Raw genomic sequence first — 19,800 nt, 5'->3', positions numbered from 1 at the left:
TTTGATTTGTCCTGTGTTTGTTTCATTTACGCTGCATTATACTGACTCACTTAATTGTTCTCTCCTTCTTACTCGTTTTTCATTATCAAGCCTGTTGAATACAGATGAATACGGCTTAATTAAACACTTTGCCTCAAAGGAATTTTTTTTTCCTGTAAGAAAGCACAGACTATTTTAAAACAATGTTCGTTGTTTTAAAGCACATGTTTTTATTTTTAGTGAAATCATGAGGATGCTAACCTTCAGGCTGATTCATAACAACCTTTTTCAGTCAACCTCAGGAAACTGTTGTTATGAATTCACCAGTGATTGCTGCTTTCCCATGACACACATGTAGAATGCCTTCCCAGGGCATGCCCTCGAGCAAATTCTGTGTGCTGGTTCAGATGTGTGAGGAGCGCTAAAGACTGGGGGCTGATGTTAGACCCCCTGAATTTGAACCCTACTCCAGCTGATAGGGGTACATGCATGTCCCGTGACTTCCCCATCTGTAAAATGGGTCTTTGATAGCCTCTAAATCACTGGACTGTTTGAAAGTGCTTAAAACACTATGTTCAGATGTCAGTACCTGACACCTTTTTATAGTCAAGAGAAGACTTTTGCTGTTATTGTGATTCTCAAGAAAGCAATACTGGAATACAAATGAATGCCAATAACTGTTCTTTAAGGATGAGTAACCTAATTTATATTTTATATACATTTTACACAACAAATTCATGTTTCTAAAAAAAAAGAAATACTGGATGGCCAGTTCAGAATCCATTGGTTGTCCTATTTTCGGAACTGTTACTCTAGGTAATTTTCTTCTCTGTGTTGGTATGCACAACTAGTCTTGCTATTGGAAATGTATGATTCATCCATTCTGGTAAATAAAATAATGGAAAGATTTAATTAATTAAAAAATTGCTTTAAAAATGTTTAGACTATTCAAAACATTTTATTAAATAATTTTCTTGTCACCAAGAATCATAATAAAAGCAATAAAAAGCAAACAAAATTCCCTTAATGCTTAGTATATGTGATTATTTCTTATATAAATGATCCTTTTTGAAATATTATGCTTGCTAAATTGAAATCAGATATACTTCACATTAACTAAAAAGTGTCCTGCTCTATATATTCTGGAAAAGCTAATCTCAGGCAAATTTGGGTATTTGAATTATTTTAAGGACTAACTCACTCGTATAGAGAAGATTGGAGACAATTAGGATCATGTAGTTTTAAAATATTGACAGCACTGATGAAGGGCCTTTTGGTTTCTTTTCTTTTCTAAGCCAGTTCTGAGATGCTTCTCTTACTCCATCTGTTGATGTGCTCTTGGAGAGGCTAGGAAGACAGTAGCCAGAGAGGTCTCCTCTGCTCCCTGTCCTCTAACTTTCTCAATTCCAGAAAACCTGTCTTTCTCACATGTGTAGAGTGAAAAAGTGTAATATATTTTTAAAAACCCTTTAAAGCGCATGCTACATAAACCATAGTAGACTTTATAAGCTATTAAAATTTCAATATTGCTTAAAATTTTCTCTGGGATCTGAGGGCCAGGTGTGGCTCAGTGGTCGAGTGCTTGCCTAGCACACATAGTCCCTAGGTTTCATCCCCAGTACACACACCATGCACACATACACAAATAATATTTTAAATCCCATTTTCTACTTTAGAATGTTTTCCTCTGTGTTAAAAAGACAAAATTAAATGCAACAAAAAGAAAAAAGAAAAAGAAAAAAGCAAAACCCAAAATAAAACAAAAAACAAGCAAAGTCCCATAAACCCATAAACTTGTAAATTGCTTCAGGAAACACCAGACAGTTGTGAACGATCTATGGCTGAAGGAAGAGCTTCAAAGTCAGAGAGACTCTAAGCCTGTGCAGGTTACCAAAGCCAGGAGACCAATCAGTCAGTGACAAGAAGTCAGAGCCAGTCTGACTTCTAAAGAGAAAGTCACAGAAGCCCCCTTCTCGCCCCTGCTTTTAGCTGTAGCTAATTTTGGATGCACAAATTTCATGAGCTGAATAAATGCTTTATTTTTGTCGACTCAAAATACCTGTTTAGAACTTGGAGCAAAGAGAAAAATGGGCTGACTTGATTATAAAAAAAAAAAAATGGGCTGACTTGATTACAAAAAAAAAAGGTGTAGATTAACACATGACGTGTTGCTTGTTAAACATCTGTGTTAAGGGAAGTTCCGAGAAAGCCACAGTCAGGTCTGGTAGAGAAAGGAAGGCCACCCTGTCCTTTGTTACTCGTGACATTTTCAATCCCAGTCAAATGGTGGTGCTAGTTCTTTATTTTTGAGTTTCTGCATTTCCTAATTTTCGTGGTCATAACAGCCTCAGAACAGCTTCTCCCAAAACTGAAAATGAGACTCCATGCTCAGCAGCTGTGACGGGCAGGAGAGACTAATGTCCCCTCTGCTGCCAGTCCTTAGCACAAGAAGGCAGTCTCTTCTCCTCACGCAGGTACTCTTCTTTCTTCTCGATTTCTTTCTTTCTTTCTTTTTTGCTATGATGTGCGACTGTGTACAAGCAGGCTAGACCCTTAGAGCTTACCTCTCCCATGAAAAGGCCACTTTCTGTCACGGCTCCAGGAATGTTTTGTATAGTTGATGGAAGTTAGGATCCCGATGTTAATAGGTTAAATCTAAACTCGGTGCTGTGCAAGTTCCCTTTGGAAGTGACATTCAGCTGAGTCAGAGGACCACACACTACCCTTTTGAGCACAGCCCTGACAAGCTGCCTGCCTGCCCAGATAACTCCTTCTGTGTCCTGGATCAACACGGGGTAGCCCTGAGATGCTGTAGGGTTGAAATGCGTCAGAATTTTAAAAGTTCCTAACTGGATTGACCACAGGTTAGCCTGAACACCACCTGTGTTTTTAATTTTTGGTGCCATAACTTATGTGAGTTTGACTTAAGCAATTGGAATAAGTCATTATTTGTTTCCTGAAGGCAGACAAGTTTTCTGAAACGCTACACCCGCTAGCAAGACAAGAGCAAGTCACCCTGTCTTGATACTGCCCTGTGATTTTAATCGAGTTCTCTTGAGTCCTGTGGTTTTGGTTTTCTCTTGTCTGAAAATAACCACTGGTCACTTTGTGAGGTAGGGTGGCGTTTAACACCCGTGCCTGTGTCGGGGGAGCTACTTCTGGAACGTGGAAGTCACTAAAGGCAGAACAGGATACTTTCGTTTTGGTCAGAGGAATGCCACCGTGTTAGGAAAGGTTCTTTAAGTTCTAAGGTTCATGTTTGGTCAAGAAGCTAGCCAGTTTTTATTCTCTTGACATGCCCACAAAAGTCAACATGAATAATTTATTTTTAAATTTACTTCGTGTAAGGGTTGGGCTTTATCAGGTCTTGTGATCATGGCATCAATTTCCACTTACAGGTGCCAGATTTTTAAATGGCTTTTCGGGTCAAATCTAATAGGCTTACAGAGCACCTCCCAGTGCAAGGTTACTGGGAAACTCATCCAGTTTTGAATGTTCTGTAACATATGTTATACATGTATGTATGCACACATGTGTGGATGAGTGAATTTAGGAGTACCAGGTAGAAGTATTTGAACTGTATCTTAAAACACACAGAGAGCCAAAAGAAGTTAAGCAGGATGAGACATCTGAGATCTTGGGTTCAGAGCCCATCTCTATTGGATAAAATTCTGTTCTGTTTCTCAAACGCAAATGTTTGATCTGGTTTTGTTAATATCCTGTGAAAATTGCCCACTCTAGGCCTTAGGGTACATGGATATAGGGTACATGGATATGATAATGTAGAGGTTGATAGATTTTTTTTTAAAGAACTTAGAAATAAAAATAATATAGGTATCAGAAGCACAGCATGCAGAAAACACAGCAAAATTTTGAATATGAATTCCAGGGTTATATTTATTAGCAGGGTATTTTTCTTAGATACTTGGAGATATTTGTTTTATTTTGTTGCTCTTGACAGTCAAGGGAAGGATATAAAGCTCACATGTCTTAAACTTGTAGCAAGAACAAAATCAAACAAGAATCTTTTATTTCAGTGAACTCTGTGTTTTGCTTGGTTCAGAATCTAAAGTTAGTTATTCTCTATCTTCCCTCCAAACACTCTCTCTAAACCACCATGCAGTGTAAATTTTATGCCAGATGCCTGCTAAACACTCTTACCCAGTTATCTGTGGACCTTCTTGGAGCTCTGTATTAGTCTCATTGGTTACAACTGCTTGCGCTGAGGCCCTGTGGTTGAGCTTTACTTTGCTCTGAATAGAGAACAACTCTGCCCAATGGTTGCAGATAGGCAATAAAGAAAAATAGGCAAAAAGAATGAGAAGATCATCTCATTGCTGGCAAAACCCTCCAAACCAAAACACGCAGCATCATGTTTGTGATTCCAGCTACGTGGAAGGGAGTGGAGGCAGGAGAACTGTGAGTTTGAGGCTAGCTTGGCATAGTTGTCATTGAGATCCCTGTTTTAAAAACAAAAAAATATAGGAACAAGAAGGGCTGTGGGCATGGCTCAAGTGGTAGAGCACTTACCTATCATGGCACAAACAACCAACCAAACAAAACACATAGCACATGCTTCATCGATGAGGGTTGAGGTGTGGTCCTGCCCTCTCAACAACATCCCAGCTGGTTTCCTCTGGGTCATTCCCACTGGACCACAGCAGGAGAACCTTGGACTTTGCTGAGTTTTATGTTCTCCTCTTTTAAAGAGGAGAACAGTTCTCTCTCTGAGTCTGTGACTCCTTTAGGGATGAAAGAGGCTGCAACAGTCCACTCCCGGCCCCCAGAAGGATCTGCTGTACAGCTCCTACCCCTGTCAGTTTTTCCACCTCTGAACTCTGTGAGGATTTATACAGAAATCCCCAAGAAATGACTCAGCCAAGCCCTAAGTTCCACCATTTTCTAGACGTGCTCTTTAGAGAAATTATTTCACCTTTGGTCTTGAATTTCTTACTTCAAAGAAGGAGTCCAAGAGCAGCCACCAGATATGATTGAATGGGATAAATGAAATTAAACCACTTGTTAAGTTACCTATTTCTTCAAACTCAGTATGAGGAAGTCATTTCCTTTCTCTTCATTTTGCCAGTGCTGAGATTTGAACTCAGGGCCTCACGCTTGCTACCACACAAGCCACACCTTCAGCTCTTCTTTTCTTTTTCCCTCCCTCCCTCTATTCTTTCCTTCTTTCCTCCCTCCCTCTTTCCTTCCTCTCTCCTTCCCTCCCTCCTCTCTCCCTGAGTCTGTTTCTCTCTCTCTTTCTTACTTTCATTTGTTCTTTCTTTCTTTCTTTGACAGGGTCTCCCTATGTAGCTCAGGCTGGCCTCAAACTCACAATCCTCCTGCCTCTGCCTCCTGAATGCTGGCATTACAGGTGTGTGCCACATGTCCAGTGAGAATATCATTTTCACCCCAAACCTAGTACAGTGCCTGGTGTCTAATAAATGTTTGTTGATTAAATGAGTAGAGTTCAAGTTCAATGTCAGAGATGCTAGGAGTTGGTGTCTATCTGATCAGAACTGGAGTCTTGTTCTGAAGAATATTGGGCAGTTAGCAGCCAGCTGAGTATGCCACCTGGTGAAGTGCTGCTGCTCTGTCTGCAGTACAGAACAGTGCTGAAAGAAAAGGCCATCTACCTCCAGTGTCCTTCCGCCATTACTCCTCTCCTTTGTCACTCCACAGTGATGGAGCTTGAACTCAGGTCCTCATACTTGCTAGGCAGGCACTCTGTCTACCACTTGAGCCACTCCACCAGCCCTATATTGTGTTGGGTATTTTTGAGATAGGGTCTTGAGAAATATTTCCCCTCTATCCTCTTGATCTGTGTAGCTAGGATTACAGGTGTGAGCCACCAGCACCCAGTGGTCACCTTCCTTTGTGATGAGAAAGGGAACAAGAGGAATGTGGCTGAGACGAGTGTGTTAAAAATGTGTTACAAATACTTTGCATCCATTTTCACATCAAAAGAGCCACATTGAGGGGCTGGGAGTGTAGTTCAGTGGAAGAGCATGTGCTCAGCATGCACGAGGCTCTGGATTAATCCCTAACACCCTCCACCCCAAAAGCATTTTGTTTTGTTGTTATTGGGCAAAATCTTAGTCCATGCACACATGGAATTGTATGTTAAACTTCTAATTCAGCGTGACACCTGATACCTGAGATACACTCTCTCACTGGTCCCACATTCATTTAGCGACCATGAGGTGGTAATAATAGCAGTTATATTAGAACTTAATGTGTGGGAGTTCTTATTTGTATAATTTTTATAGGTGTTACATTTAATCCTTGCCAACCCCTGGTCATAAACAATAATAAGATGCCCATTGTACAAATGACAGAGCTAAAGCTTTGCAAGTCAGGCGTTATGTCTCACACCATAGCTTTATAAATGGTCCTAGGCTTGAGAGATAAACTCATCTAGTTCCAAAACTCATGTTCTCAGCCATTACTTGATATGAACCTTGCCTTAGAGAAGTGGACTGAGCTCTAGAAGATACTACTCCTCTAAGCCTCAGTGTCTTCATCTGTAAAATGGGAACAGGATATTTGACTTGCAGAAGTTTTGTGGCTACCCATGAGATTAAAGGAAATTATGTCTGTAAGAGAGCTTTGTGAACAGTTCACTTTTATCAAATGCAGATCTTCTTATGGAGCGCATAAATTATTACTTAGTTGCGTGTGAAATCTAGTAAGTAGAGTGAGGGTAGTGTAGGTGTGGTACTGGCAACTGGTATGAAAAGTGGCTTGATTTGTGCTTTTGAAGAACTGACAGTGGTGGAAGTGCAAGTGGAGTGAGTTGTGGCCCCCTAGGCATGGGACATAGTCACATGTGAGCATGGAGGCAGGTGGACAGGATTTTGGAGAGAAGGCAGTCATCTCCCTGGGCACCCCTGCTGCCTTGGGGGACACTCTCGGGGTTATCGTGAGAAGATGAGGGACTAGGCACTGCTCTAGTTCTTCTGGTATAAGCCATGAAGGTTCTTGTTGGTCTACACCTGGACTTTCATTTTCCTAACCACTGCCTTCAAGAGCTTAATCCGGCCTCAGTCTCCCATTTAAAGCTGCCACCAGTTCTCAATTCTTTGGGGTCTCATGCTAAAAATGGCTATAAATGGGGAATGGTTGCCCAGCTGCCCTTTCTTGCTGCCTCGAAGACAATACACAGGCCCTTTGTGTCACTGTCAGTCACAAGGAGGAAGAGGCAGGTTACTGCACGACATCAAGCCTGGAGAGCCTTAGGTGTGTAAAATGTGTAAGTGGATTTGCTAAGTCTCAGGGCTCAGGACCCCTGCCCTTTGCTGGGGTGGTAGTGCAGTACTGAGCTTTTCACATTTCCTTTCCTTTGGATCTCTTGTCAAATGGCCAGCAGCTGAACTCCCTAAATGCACCTCCTTCTCTGGCTGGATTTCAAGAGCCCACGCAGGTCCTTCTGCAAATGGGCGGCCCTTCCTCCCTCTGCTGTTCATAGAACTAAATGGTCATCGGGATACTTCCTTTCAGAATTTGATAATGACTCCAAGAAATTCACGAGAGCTTCTGAGTTTATCTGACAGAAATATTTGTCTTTTGTACTCCGTTATTTACTACAACTAATCATCTATCAGGATTTGTTTTCTTAAAACCTTATAAAGAAAGGGGCTTAAAAAGTTGAAAACATTGCATGTGATAATCCATTTTAGTAGTTTTGAATTTAAAGTTATCTGCCAAATACAGATATATATCTCTTTCCAAGATGGAGTTTTGGAAATCCCACTTGCATGGAGTTTTACTATAGGATATTTAGGAATAAATTTACTTACACCAGAATATAGTCCAATTGAACTCACATTGTGAAATTCTTTTCCTAACTTTGTTTAGGGAATGAATAATAATTATAAAATCCTGCTATATTGATTAAGCTCTGTCCTAGAGAGTCTGCTCTGAAGCAGACTGAAAGGGTCACAGGGGCAATGGTTGGGAGCTGTTCAGGTTTGCACCCTGGTGTCTTTGGAAGAGCCTGCCTATACACAGCCATGTAGACATGTAATTGTTGTGTTCAAATGAACCCAACATGGTCCTTCATCCCTAGAGCTCTCCACGAGGTGTGGAAAGGTAAGCACGCACGATGACGTGTGACTGTTACAGAGTAACTGTAACATGCTCCATATCTTCATGCAGCGTAATACAATGAGTAGAACGTGATGAGTGCTTTGGAAGTGATGAGCACCAAGGTGCAGAAATACAAGGAGAGGAAGTTAAATCTGATTGGGGGATGGTTTCAGGCAGGTAGTGACATTTGACCTTGACCTTGAAGAATGGGCAATGTTGCCCTGGGGAGATAAAAGGAAAGGGAAGGGAAGCATATAGTCAAAGGCAAGGGGTAAAAAGTTTGGGAGGAGCCATATGACAGGGATGTAGTAAAGAAATGCGCAGGGAAGTGGTAAGAGAGAATTCTGGAATGGGAGAGTTCGATGTCATTTTAAGGAGTCTGGACTTCATAGTGTAGGCATTAAAAATTTTGGTGTGGGGTTGGAATGAAATAATGCCTTAATTTTAGGAAAATGCTGTGTAGATTGAAGTTTTCAGGTGAAGAGCAAGTACCTCAATTTGAAGGTGATTGGACTAGTTCAAGAGAGGTGAACTATTAATTTAAATTGAAAAACTTAAATTGAACAATTTAACAAATCTTTTAGTACTTGCTTTTTGAATTACCATTGTTTATGGTTATAAAGAAGATTTTGTTCCAAAAATGACTGGTGGAGAGGGAAGTGGAAGGAGAGTCAAAAGATACTACTCCGCCACTGATGCGCAAGGCGAGCTGGTTGCATGCTCGATGCTGTCTTCTTAACTGAAAAATGGGTCTAACAAATACCAAATGCCCACCAAATGGTTCTACTGGTGATAGGCTAGTGACTAAGTGATAGAAGTCTGAAAAGTAGCATATTTGTAAAATGCTGTTTACTCAGAATATTTTTATAGTAGAATTATTTCATTTGGCCAGGCTATAATAAAATAGTTCATATTTCTATGGAATTGTGGTTGGAAAAATTAGTATAATTTATGTACAATTATCAAACAGGTGCTGGGTATGAAGCAAGCCTTTGGCTTTCAAGGTTTCATGTCCCTCACACAATGGATGAAGGTGTTGAACTAGGGGACCTTGTGGTCCCATTATGATTCTGTAGTTCTTGCCTTCAGCAACTGTAATTTAAAACAGTGAGTCAGGATAGATCATAAGCACAATCAAAGCCGTAGGCATCTGGCTGGAGCAAAAGACAGACATGTCATCGTCCCATTGGCTGAGGACCCTGGTTGGCAACAGAGACTGTGATACCTCCTGTCATTGCTGAAATGCTTTATGCCATGTGGCTTGGAGGCTAAATCCAGTGGTTTGAGGGTACCAAGAGGAGGGAAGGTTGGGCTTTCTCCCTTTCTTTTTTTTTTTTTTTCTTGTCTTCTAAGTGGGAGTAAAGTTTAGGCACCAATTACAAAAAGGAAACATGACAAGGACTTGTTTGGAGTGGGTTGGGAGGAAAGACCAAGAGGACTAAATAATTTAATTTCAGTTACAATAAATCTAGAGTGCTGATGACACCCTCCTGAGGGTATGTCATAGATTTTTGTATTTTGAGCAAAGAAATACAGGGTGTGTGTGGGGGGAGTGGGGGTGGCATCCTATCATTGGGCAGGCAGAGCCTTGCTCGCGTTGCTTCTATGGTCTTTTCCTCCAGACCATTCGGCCTTCACAAATCAAGCAAATAGCTACTTCAAAAGTCGTTTGTAACAAAGAAGATTCATAGAAAAATGTTTTCTAGGAAAGGAAAAACCAGAAAGCAAAGGTCTGATCAGTGCAGCGTTTGTGTTGCATAAGCAGAATTAAAGTGGTGGAGTATTAATCATTTATCAGAGCAGTTCACAAATTCTTTGTGTTTGGACCATGCAGGCCCTCACTTCACTTCTTTCTCACCATCTGGAGTCTGTCCATTTCACTCCTCCCTCAGCTCTTGGACTGGAAGTGAAATTTAAATGTGCCAATTTTCTCCTTGTTAGAGGGCATGGTGATATGTTCAGTAGGGAAGGATTTATACCGTTATGTAGAAAGAGGTTTTGGGGACGAGGTAGGGCTTTCAGTTGTTGATGGGATTCCTAGAATCCACTACTATTAATACTGGAAAACTGGGAATGCTAGGTGTATTTGTAGATGTACAAAAGTGCGGCTAACATGGGCTGCACTTGACTTCTTCATCCAGCTCTTCAGTTCAAAATTTATTGCTAGCTTTATTTATCAAACTTATTCTCAGAGGAGTAGTATTTTCTGTGGCCACAAGGAAACATCTGTGAGCTTAAATCTTAGTGGCAAATAGCCAGTTAGAACATTTGGCATATGACACTTAGGTTGCAGAAGAGGAAAAAAAAAATCAATCAAGGAAAACTTTCGAAACTATTGAGAAGGCAACTCAGAAAGCTGTCTTATCACCGACACTCTGAAGGACTGAGTTCATATTAACTAAGAACTGTCAGGATCTGTAATGAATCAACTAGGAGTGTCAGATTCTGGTAACTTTGGAAGTTGATGTCAATCTTGACTACCAAGATTTATGGTAGATTATATAATGGAATCCTGAGTTCCAAGAGATCAAAGGAAAATTCTGGCTCTTTCTCCATCCATTCTCTTAGGTCAAGCCTACCCAGCAAGAAGCCAAGTGGAGAGTTGAGCAATTATCTGAAGTAGGTAGTAGAGACAGCCAAACTAGATAATGTATAACCAGAAAGTTGCCGTGGAGAGAAAAAGTGGACTGAAAATAGCATAAGGAGTGGGGGTAGAATGTCAAACAATTTAGTCGGTGTCCACAGTCCAAATTTAGTGAATAATGGCCAATTCTTTGCTTCATGTCGTTACTTAGAATGAGACTGAAAGACTAGGGTAGAAATAAAGGAAAGTCATTACTACGGTTGTTGCATGCTCGTACAAATTTTCTCCATATCTGTATTATCATCTGTGACATGTCTAATTTGGAGTATCTCCAGGGATTGGATTTCATGCTTCTAGATTAGTGGGTTGAAGTGGTGGAGGAAGCCCATATAGTTGACTTACATGGGGCAGGGGAGTTTTTTTAATAGATCAGTTGAATATTATGTTTAATTAGCTTTTTCATTCCTCAGTGCATACTTACGTATTTTCCATTGAAAACATTGGTGTTTTCTAGCTTTTCTCATTTCTTATTTGGAAATTTGTGTATCTTCTTAAGTTTAGTGGAACACAAGAAAGAAGTCTACTACCTTACTAGAATAACGTTTGCATTTACTTTTGGTTTAAAAAAGAGCTACCAAACTTTCATAATTAGTGTGGCATTTTTTCCCTTCTATTCGATGTGGGAACCACAAACTGCTTATTTTGAGCAGATGTTTCCCAATCCTAAAATAGAGCTATCCATCCACTGTCCTCCATAAGTCTGTCAGAGTAGTGTACCTGCTCATTTTAAAGACTCCTTCACTCAGTGTTAGACTTTCCATTTGTTGTTTTTATTTAATTGAGAAAAAGTTCATAAATTAGGTTCATTGTTGCTCAGAATAAGGAAAAAACAAAGGCATATTAATATTTCAAATGGAAGAACAAAGTTAAAAAGTTTAATAAGCTGGACATAGCGGCTCACATCTATAATTCCAGTTACTTGGGAGTTGGTAGTTAGGGAGATTGCTGTTTGAGGCCAGTCCTACCATCATTGTGAGACCCTACCTGAAAAATAAGTAAACAAAAAAGGGCTGGGGGCATGGCTCAAGTGGTAGAGTGCCTACCTGGGAAGTGTGAGGTCTTGAATTCAAACCCTAGTGTTGCGAAAAAAAATTAAACAAGCTTTTCATTTGTCTGTTTTAATACTCTGTCATGTCTTGTACGTTTGAAACCATGATGCAGCATTTAGACACATACCAAAAAAAAAAAAAGGACCTCTTTTCTATAGCTCAAGCTGATGCTTGAAACCCAGTAAAAATTGGCCCATGGACTATTTCTGAGGTACTTGTAGCAAGTCTATTGAAACACTACATAAAAACAATTCCCTGCACACACTGTGTGGTGGCTAAAGTTTTTTACATATTATCAGGGCAGTCTCACTAACTTATTTGTGATGCTAACAGTCCACTCTAAATACATAATACCCAAATTTTAAAAAGGCTTTTAAATTTCATTCTTTTTTCTCTCATAGCTGTACCATAGCTGCTAGCAAATGAAAACATTTCCTTATTTGAATTTCACGACTTCCTTCTCATGCAGTTGTATAGTGCTAAGAAGAAGCAAAATGTGAATTTTTGCTTCATTTAATCCTAAAAAAGGAGAATACCTTCAGAATATAGATTGGATATTTTCAGTAACCTACCTAAAAATAGACATGATCCTTATATTCTCAATAGTTAGAGAAACTTTCTATTGAATTTAATTATTCAAAGTGACAAGCAGCAGTTTCATATCAGAAGAGAAAAAAAAAACATCATTTAGGTGGACAAGTAGTCATTTCACTCGTATTGTGTCACAAAATAATTGCATCTTTTTTTAAATTTTAAAAGAAAGTATTGTACTGTCCATTTCTCATTTCTACAATGGAATGTTTTTGAACAAGTTCGCAGACCTCTTGGAAACCAAGCTTACATTACAGTGAAAACACAAATCGTTACATTATCTGGAAGCCAGCTCAGAGACTGTGTATTTATTATGCACTTTGTGAATCAGTAGCAGGCATACAATATAAGTCATTAAAAGTCCCTCTCATATGTGTAAATAAATACACACTATCCTTCACAATGCTCAAAAGCACAAGAAGTCTGAGTCAACCGAATAACACGTGAGTTTATTTTCATGTAACCTGCTCCAAATTGCAAGGGAGGGTGTGGCCCGGGTCTGTCTGCCAGTCAGTGAGAGATGCCAGTGGACTAAACTTGACCCCCCTGAAGTCCACAGTGGCATATGTTGCTCAGAATGGTGAGGTCCTCCTGGGTCATTTGGGGGAAGTTCTTCAGGAAAATTTTTGGTGAGACCTCATCTGCCCTACTGTCTAAGAAATGAAGAGTTCTAGGCAAAGACTTGACTTGGTGATTAATCAAACTGTTAAGTAATGCTACCCATTCCAGGCTTAGTCACTGTCCTCCAAAGTGCTGTGGGACTGGTTGGCCAGTCTTCCCAGACTGGGGACGATCAACTTTTACCAGGCAGGCAGGACCCTTATAGCCTTGTCTCCAAGAACATGGCTGACTACAGGCCGTTTCACAGTTTCCTACCCCCACCCCCCACCGTTTACGAATTTAAAATAGTTGTCCTAATCCTTCTTTTAAGAGTCTGAGCAGCTGCAGACCAGCTCTCCTGTGAATCACAGTGGTGCTATAGCTTCTTGCTTCCAGGAAGACAGTGCCTGTAGCTGTTTTCCAGTTCAGTGCTGATAGCTACTTTGAGTCCTCTTTTGGATAGCACAGAGGAAAATGAAGATGGGAAAAGGCTTAACAAATAAATGAGCCTTCTATCTGGCCTGGGCTGAACAAACTAGGGGAGGCTGTGCAAATCCTGGAAATTTGGAAGACACGCCATTTTCACTGTACCATACTCTCCCTTTCTAGGTTTCTATACACATTTTTCTTCCTCTGTTGAGGTCCTGGATCCAACATTGATTACTTCAGAAAGATCTAATATGAAATGGTGGATTTAATACTAAATGGTGGTCTTAAGTAAAAAGGTTGTAAGGGCTAAAAAACAAAACCCCAAAATACATACAATACAATGCATGTTAGTAGGTTAGAGTTGCATCTATATGGAAGGTTGCCCCAACTCCTGCTGTTTTTTTTTTAAGCCAACTCTGTAGATATAGAAGTCAATTATTTAAATGTAATTATTTCTTTTATGACCTACTTTTCTCATTCCTGGAATTATTGAATTCAGCCAAGGCGAAATTATAATGATACTGTGTCACTCACACTTTCATCCCTGTGGCAAATACCTGAGAGAAACAGTTTAAAGGAGGGAAGATTTATTTTGGCTCACAATTTCAGGTTCCCATCGATGGCTCCTTGACCCCATCACTATGGGCCTGTGGTGAGGCAGAGCATAATGGAGGAGAGGGAAGCAGACCTGCTCTCTTTAACATGTTTGGGAAGTAGAGAAAAAGAGCTGGAAGGGATTGGGGACAAGGTACATCTTTCCATGCCTCCCATTGATGTTCTCCAACTAGACTCCACCTCCTAATTTGATGGCATTATTGCTGTCGTGCAGTAATCCATTGATGAAATCAAGGTTTTCATGTCCAGCCAACTCTCAATAGCACCACCAGCTAGGGACCAAACCTTCAATACATGAACTTTTTGAGGGGACACTTCATATCCAAACTACAACAGACAGTGATAATAATAGCTACACATTCACCCTTCACATTCTTTTCCGATGCTTTATACTTTACAGAAAACAGCTCATTTGGTCATCACAACAGCTCTACAGGTGGAGGTGTACCCATGTTCTAGAGAAGCAAACTGAGGCTCACAGAAATCAAATAATTTGTGATGACTACAAGTGATATGACAAGATTTGAACTTTGGACAATAACTTAGGATCTTGACTACTGTAAATATGGGTTTCCAGATTATAAGTGCAGGTAAAAGGTTTAGCTTCTGGGGGAAACGCAGAATCAGTATGAAAAAGAAAGGTCTCTTCCCGGGAGGAGTTTGTAATCCATTTGAAAAGGGGAGTTTAAGTTTCACTGTGAAGGGTAATTGTGTCTCCACTGTGTGAGATGGATTCCTATGACTTCCTTGTTACTGATGAGCGCTCATTCACTTAGGTCTGTGACTCTGGGCCTTTACAATGGTTGCACAATGGCTATTCCATTTTTCATCATCATGAGTACATTTTCCTGTCTGTAAGTGACGCTTAATAGAATTGACTGATTACATGTATCTAGACCAATTTTGCTTAGCGAAAAGACAAAAGGCAAGGATTAACTGGCCAGTGTCTTCATTTATTAAGCTCAATTCTGTTCTGACTTCTCTCCCACTAGTGAAAATGTGTCACCAGATTTGGTCTCAAACTGGAGATCAAAAAGAAGTGAAGGCGTCCTTTGACCAGTAAACCACAACCATTAAGTTTGACATGGACTACTGTTAGACATTTTTTTAGGGGTGGTTCTGGAAATGTATGAACTAAAGATGGAAAGTGATGACTTAGACGTACAAAGGCTGGCAGAGGGAAGAACCCACAAACCTGGTATACCACAGAGTAACTAAGAACCGACTACAATATAACAGTGTGTGTTCATTTTCACTAATAAGTAAGCTGTCATTATGTCTACTCATTTTCTATTTGTGACAAATTACTTTTCTACTGTATTTCCCTTCTTACTGATACCTATTTGCTGTGATTTTCCCCAGTTTTGGCTCTTACTTTGTTGCTCTAATCTTGTCTCTGAGTAAATTGCAACCTAGTAATTGTACTCTAGCATTGTTTATTGCGATTCCTGTCTTTATGTCTGGTGGAAAGAGGAGAGGGCTTTTTTTGGTTATTTTATCAGTCTGGATTATGTGCTAACATGCTTTGATTATGGTTGGTTGAGTCTAAAAGACTGTTTGGTTTATTCAATATATTTTGGCCTGTCTACATAAGAGTGCCACATAGCTAATTACACTGGTTTCCAACTCGTATTGTTGACCTGACACATAGGATTAAATAAGAAGGACCAGAATGTTCTATCCAGTCTGAAGCTGTATGTGTACAAGTGGAAATCTTAGTCATCTGGAAGTTTGGGTTCCATGATGCCAGAAAGCCAGACACCTACAGTTGGAACCTGCTAAGAACACACATGCACCTATCCATGCTTTCATTTTCTTTCTATTACAACTCTCAGCCATTGTTTTGATATCTTTTTATGCAACAATACACGACTACCCACCGATGTATAAATAATGTTTTGCTCCTAGTTGAGTATTGAGAGTCTCTGCAGAGTGGTTCTGTGATATTTTACTCAGTTCCCACATGTAGAAAACATTTCTCCCCAATTACTTTGGCAAAGGGAGAGACTACCCAGTGTGCTTTAAAAGAAATCTGCCATGTCTCTGCTGACTTTTTCAAATTTCACTGGGCCATGGGAAAAAGACGTTGTTGGGAATCCTTGTTGAGGTCAACCAGGAAGCCAAGCCTTCCTGCGAGAAGGGACTAGGAGGGAAGATGAGTCCTTCTTACTGGGCTGCTGTTTGCCTTGTTAGTGGGCAGAGTGGGTGGATCTTCTGGAATAAGGCTGGAGTTCATTGGTTGTCCTCACTGTGCACAGAGCACACTGGGTTCCACACCGTGTTTGCCTTCCCACACTGTCACCTGCCTTATGTTTCAGCTGAAGCTGCTTCTAGCCAAGAGGAGAATAGAGAGAAAAAATGGAGGAAGTGTTTCCAGTTTTGAGCCCTCAGTCCACACTAGAAATATGCTGTAACTGGAAATCAGAAGAAATAAATGATGAAAACCAGCACTGGTGGTTTTGAATCATAGGAGACTTTCCCTGTAGCCCCTCAGAGAGCTCCTACCTGGGAGATTCAGCCCCCAAACATGAGGGTTTGTCCTATCCCCTGGCTTCCAAGGGACTAGGAGACAATATTAATCTGGGGGCTCTGTGCTTTCACTTTATCCAGTGACACTCTTTCCAACACTGAAGGAGCATGGGAGGAAGGCTGGACCTCTGAACATTTAGAACTGACTAGCGGTGTCGTTTTTCAATTCAAAATTAAATCATTGCCTTCCATATGCTCCATTTAAAAGTACTTGTTGTTTTTGCATATGGTAGGATGCATATTAATTTTTGCAAGTGTAGAAAAGAAACAAGGATGAAAATGTAAGTAGAAATCATCTATATTCTCGGCAGGCACAAATAATTGCTAATAGTGTTTTAGTACTTTTTTAGTCTTTTACTTGGTAACATGCATGTGTATAGGTGTATATATTTACGTGCATATACATGCATATTGAGAAAAATGAAAACATTCTTACAGTATAATGTTAAGGAAAATCCAAGCTACAACACAATAGTATATGTGCATATATACAGAGACTATTACATGTATGTAAATGTGTGCATATATATGTAAAATGCACACACATAGAAGCACACATATAGCTATGCATTATGCAAATTTAGATTATGTTGTATTTTGTAAATTTATTTAACATTGGAATTTATTTAAGTACTTAGGTGTTTTAACAAGCACGGTTGTCTACATCTGTTTATTTCCTTAAGAATAATTCCTAAATGTGAAAATAGAAAGTCAGAAGGGAAAACTATTTGTAAGGTTCTTGGGGGTATTGCTAGATTCTTGTACTTTCTTTTAGAGAATTTCTGTATTGCAGCAACTCTTTTAAAATTCCATAAACCCACCCAAAAATTAAATCACTATTTTATTTGGCTGTGTCACCTTTCCTTTGAAGGTGACACATATTATTGGATATTTCCATTATTATGAATTTCATTTTCTACATTTTCTTTTGTTCTTGTTATTGTGCCATGAATATTTTCTACACTACAATCCTTTCTTTCGATCATTGTCCTACTATCTTCTTCCCTCTTTGCTTTGCTGTATCCCTTCTGTACCAATGAACACGGCTTGGTGCATGTCCTCTAGGCTTTTCTGCAAGCTCATGTAGCCATGTATAAACACATACACTGATATTTGGAGGATTGGTTCCTGTTTGTTTTAACAAGTGGAGTCAGGCTGTATATCCTGTGTGTGTGTGTGTGTGTGTGTGTGTATTTGTATTGCTCTGAGTTGTGGTTTTCTCACTTTGTAATGTATGTTGGAAATTCTGAGGAACAGAATTCTTTTCAAGAATTGCATGAGATATGACTTTACTAAAATTCATTCAAGTGATTTGCTATCAAAAGGCATTTTGTTGTGAAAAGTTCTCGACATATAAAAATGAGCTGTCACACAAATATTCTTAGACACATATTCTTGGCTATGGGTGGTTTTATTTTTATGGTGAATTCCCAGAAGTAGAACTGCTGGTTCAAAGTGTATGTGTATTTTTAAAATTTTAATGGGTTTTTCCATATTATTTTCTAAAAATATGGTAGCAAATCAAGTTCCACCAGGAATGTTGGAGAGTATCATTTTCCTCGAATTTCCACTTGCTTTCCTGCTTCCCACTTTCTAATATTTGCTAGTCTAGCGAGTAAGCATTGATCATTTAATTTCCATGTTCTTACTCCTACAGAGGTTGAGGATCTTTTAACACCTTGTGTGTACCCTACAGTAATCTTCCCCAACTTAGTTGCCTTTTTCTTAGTGATTTATAAATGCTCCTTGAATATCAAAGATTATTAAAGGTCACCAGGTAAACTTGTATGAATTTATCAATGGATGGAAAAATCTAGCTAATTAACATGCATTATTTCACAAACTTGTCATTTTTTGTGGTGAGAACACAAAATCTCTCTTAGCACTTTGCAAGAATACGATGTATTGGTATTAATTACAGTAACCATGTTGAACAATAGCTCTTGAACTTTTTACCTATCCAAGTGAAAATCTGTATCCTTTGACCAACAACCCTGTCCAACGCCCCATCCTCACTGCCTCACTCCTATAAGCACATTTTACTCTCTACTTCTATGAGATCTACTTTTTATTTATTTTTTATTTTTTTATTCATATGTGCATACAATGTTTGGGTCATTTCTCCCCCCTGCCCTCACCCACTCCCTTACTCCCCCACCCCCTCCCTCTACCTCCCACCCCCTCCATACTCAGCAGAAACTATTTTGCCCTTATCTCTAATTTTGTTGTAGAGAGAGTATAAGCCATAATAGGAAGGACCAAGGGTTTTTGCTGCTTGAGATAAGGATAGCTATACAGGGAGTTGACTCACATTAATTTCCTGTGCGTGTGTGTTACCTTCTAGGTTAATTCTTCTTGATCTAACCTTTTCTCTAGTTCCTGGTCCCCTTCTCCTATTGGCCTCAGTTGCTTTTAGGGTATCTGCTTTAGTTTCTCTGCATTGAGGACAACAAATGCTATCTAGTTTTTTAGGTGTCTTACCTACCTTCATACCTCCCTTGTGTGCTCTCGCTTTTTTTTTTCTTTCATTTTTCTTTTATTATTCATATGTACATACAAGGCTTGGTTCATTTCTCCCCCTGCCCCCACCCCCTCCCTTACCACCCACTCCGCCCCCTCCCTCTCCCCCCCCTCAATACCCAGCAGAAACTATTTTGCCCTTATCTCTAATTTTGTTGTAGAGAGAGTATAAGCAATAATAGGAAGGAACAAGGGGTTTTGCTGGTTGAGATAAGGATAGCTATACAGGGCATTGACTCACATTGATTTCCTGTGCGTGGGTGTTACCTTCTAGGTTAATTCTTTTTGATCTAACCTTTTCTCTAGCACCTGTTCCCCTTTTCCTATTGGCCTCAGTTGCTTTACGGTATCTGCTTTAGTTTCTCTGCGTTAAGGGCAACAAATGCTAGCTAGTTTTTTAGGTGTCTTACCTATCCTCACCCCTCCCTTGTGTGCTCTCGCTTTCATCATGTGCTCATAGTCCAATCCCCTTGTTGTGTTTGCCCTTGATCTAATGTCCACATATGAGGGAGAACATACGATTTTTGGTCTTTTGAGCCAGGCTAACCTCACTCAGAATGATGTTCTCCAATTCCATCCATTTACCAGCGAATGATAACATTTCGTTCTTCTTCATGGCTGCATAAAATTCCATTGTGTATAGATACCACATTTTCTTAATCCATTCGTCAGTGCTGGGGCATCTTGGCTGTTTCCATAACTTGGCTATTGTGAATAGTGCCGCAATAAACATGGATGTGCAGGTGCCTCTGGAGTAAC

General features: G+C 39.8%; 1 protein-coding gene across 6 annotated transcripts in view; it reads left to right on the top strand.

Moving 5' to 3' along the window:
• Esr1 (estrogen receptor 1) overlaps window positions 1–19,800 on the top strand; it is a 399,315-nt gene that overhangs the window by 20,815 nt on the left and 358,700 nt on the right. For 5 of the 6 annotated variants that reach the window (XM_074072304.1, XM_074072297.1, XM_074072306.1 and 2 more), the window contains exon 1: window positions 2,342–2,453. The exons of the other annotated variant lie outside the window; for it this stretch is intronic. The gene's annotated coding sequence lies outside the window, so the exon portion shown is untranslated. Of the gene's footprint in view, window positions 1–2,341; window positions 2,454–19,800 lie in introns of those variants that run through there. 6 annotated transcript variants of the gene reach the window in all.

This window comes from Castor canadensis, chromosome 1 (genome assembly GCF_047511655.1).
Source record: "Castor canadensis chromosome 1, mCasCan1.hap1v2, whole genome shotgun sequence".
NCBI classification, from domain to species: domain Eukaryota; kingdom Metazoa; phylum Chordata; class Mammalia; order Rodentia; family Castoridae; genus Castor; species Castor canadensis.
This window is presented reverse-complemented; position numbering and strand designations above follow the sequence as displayed.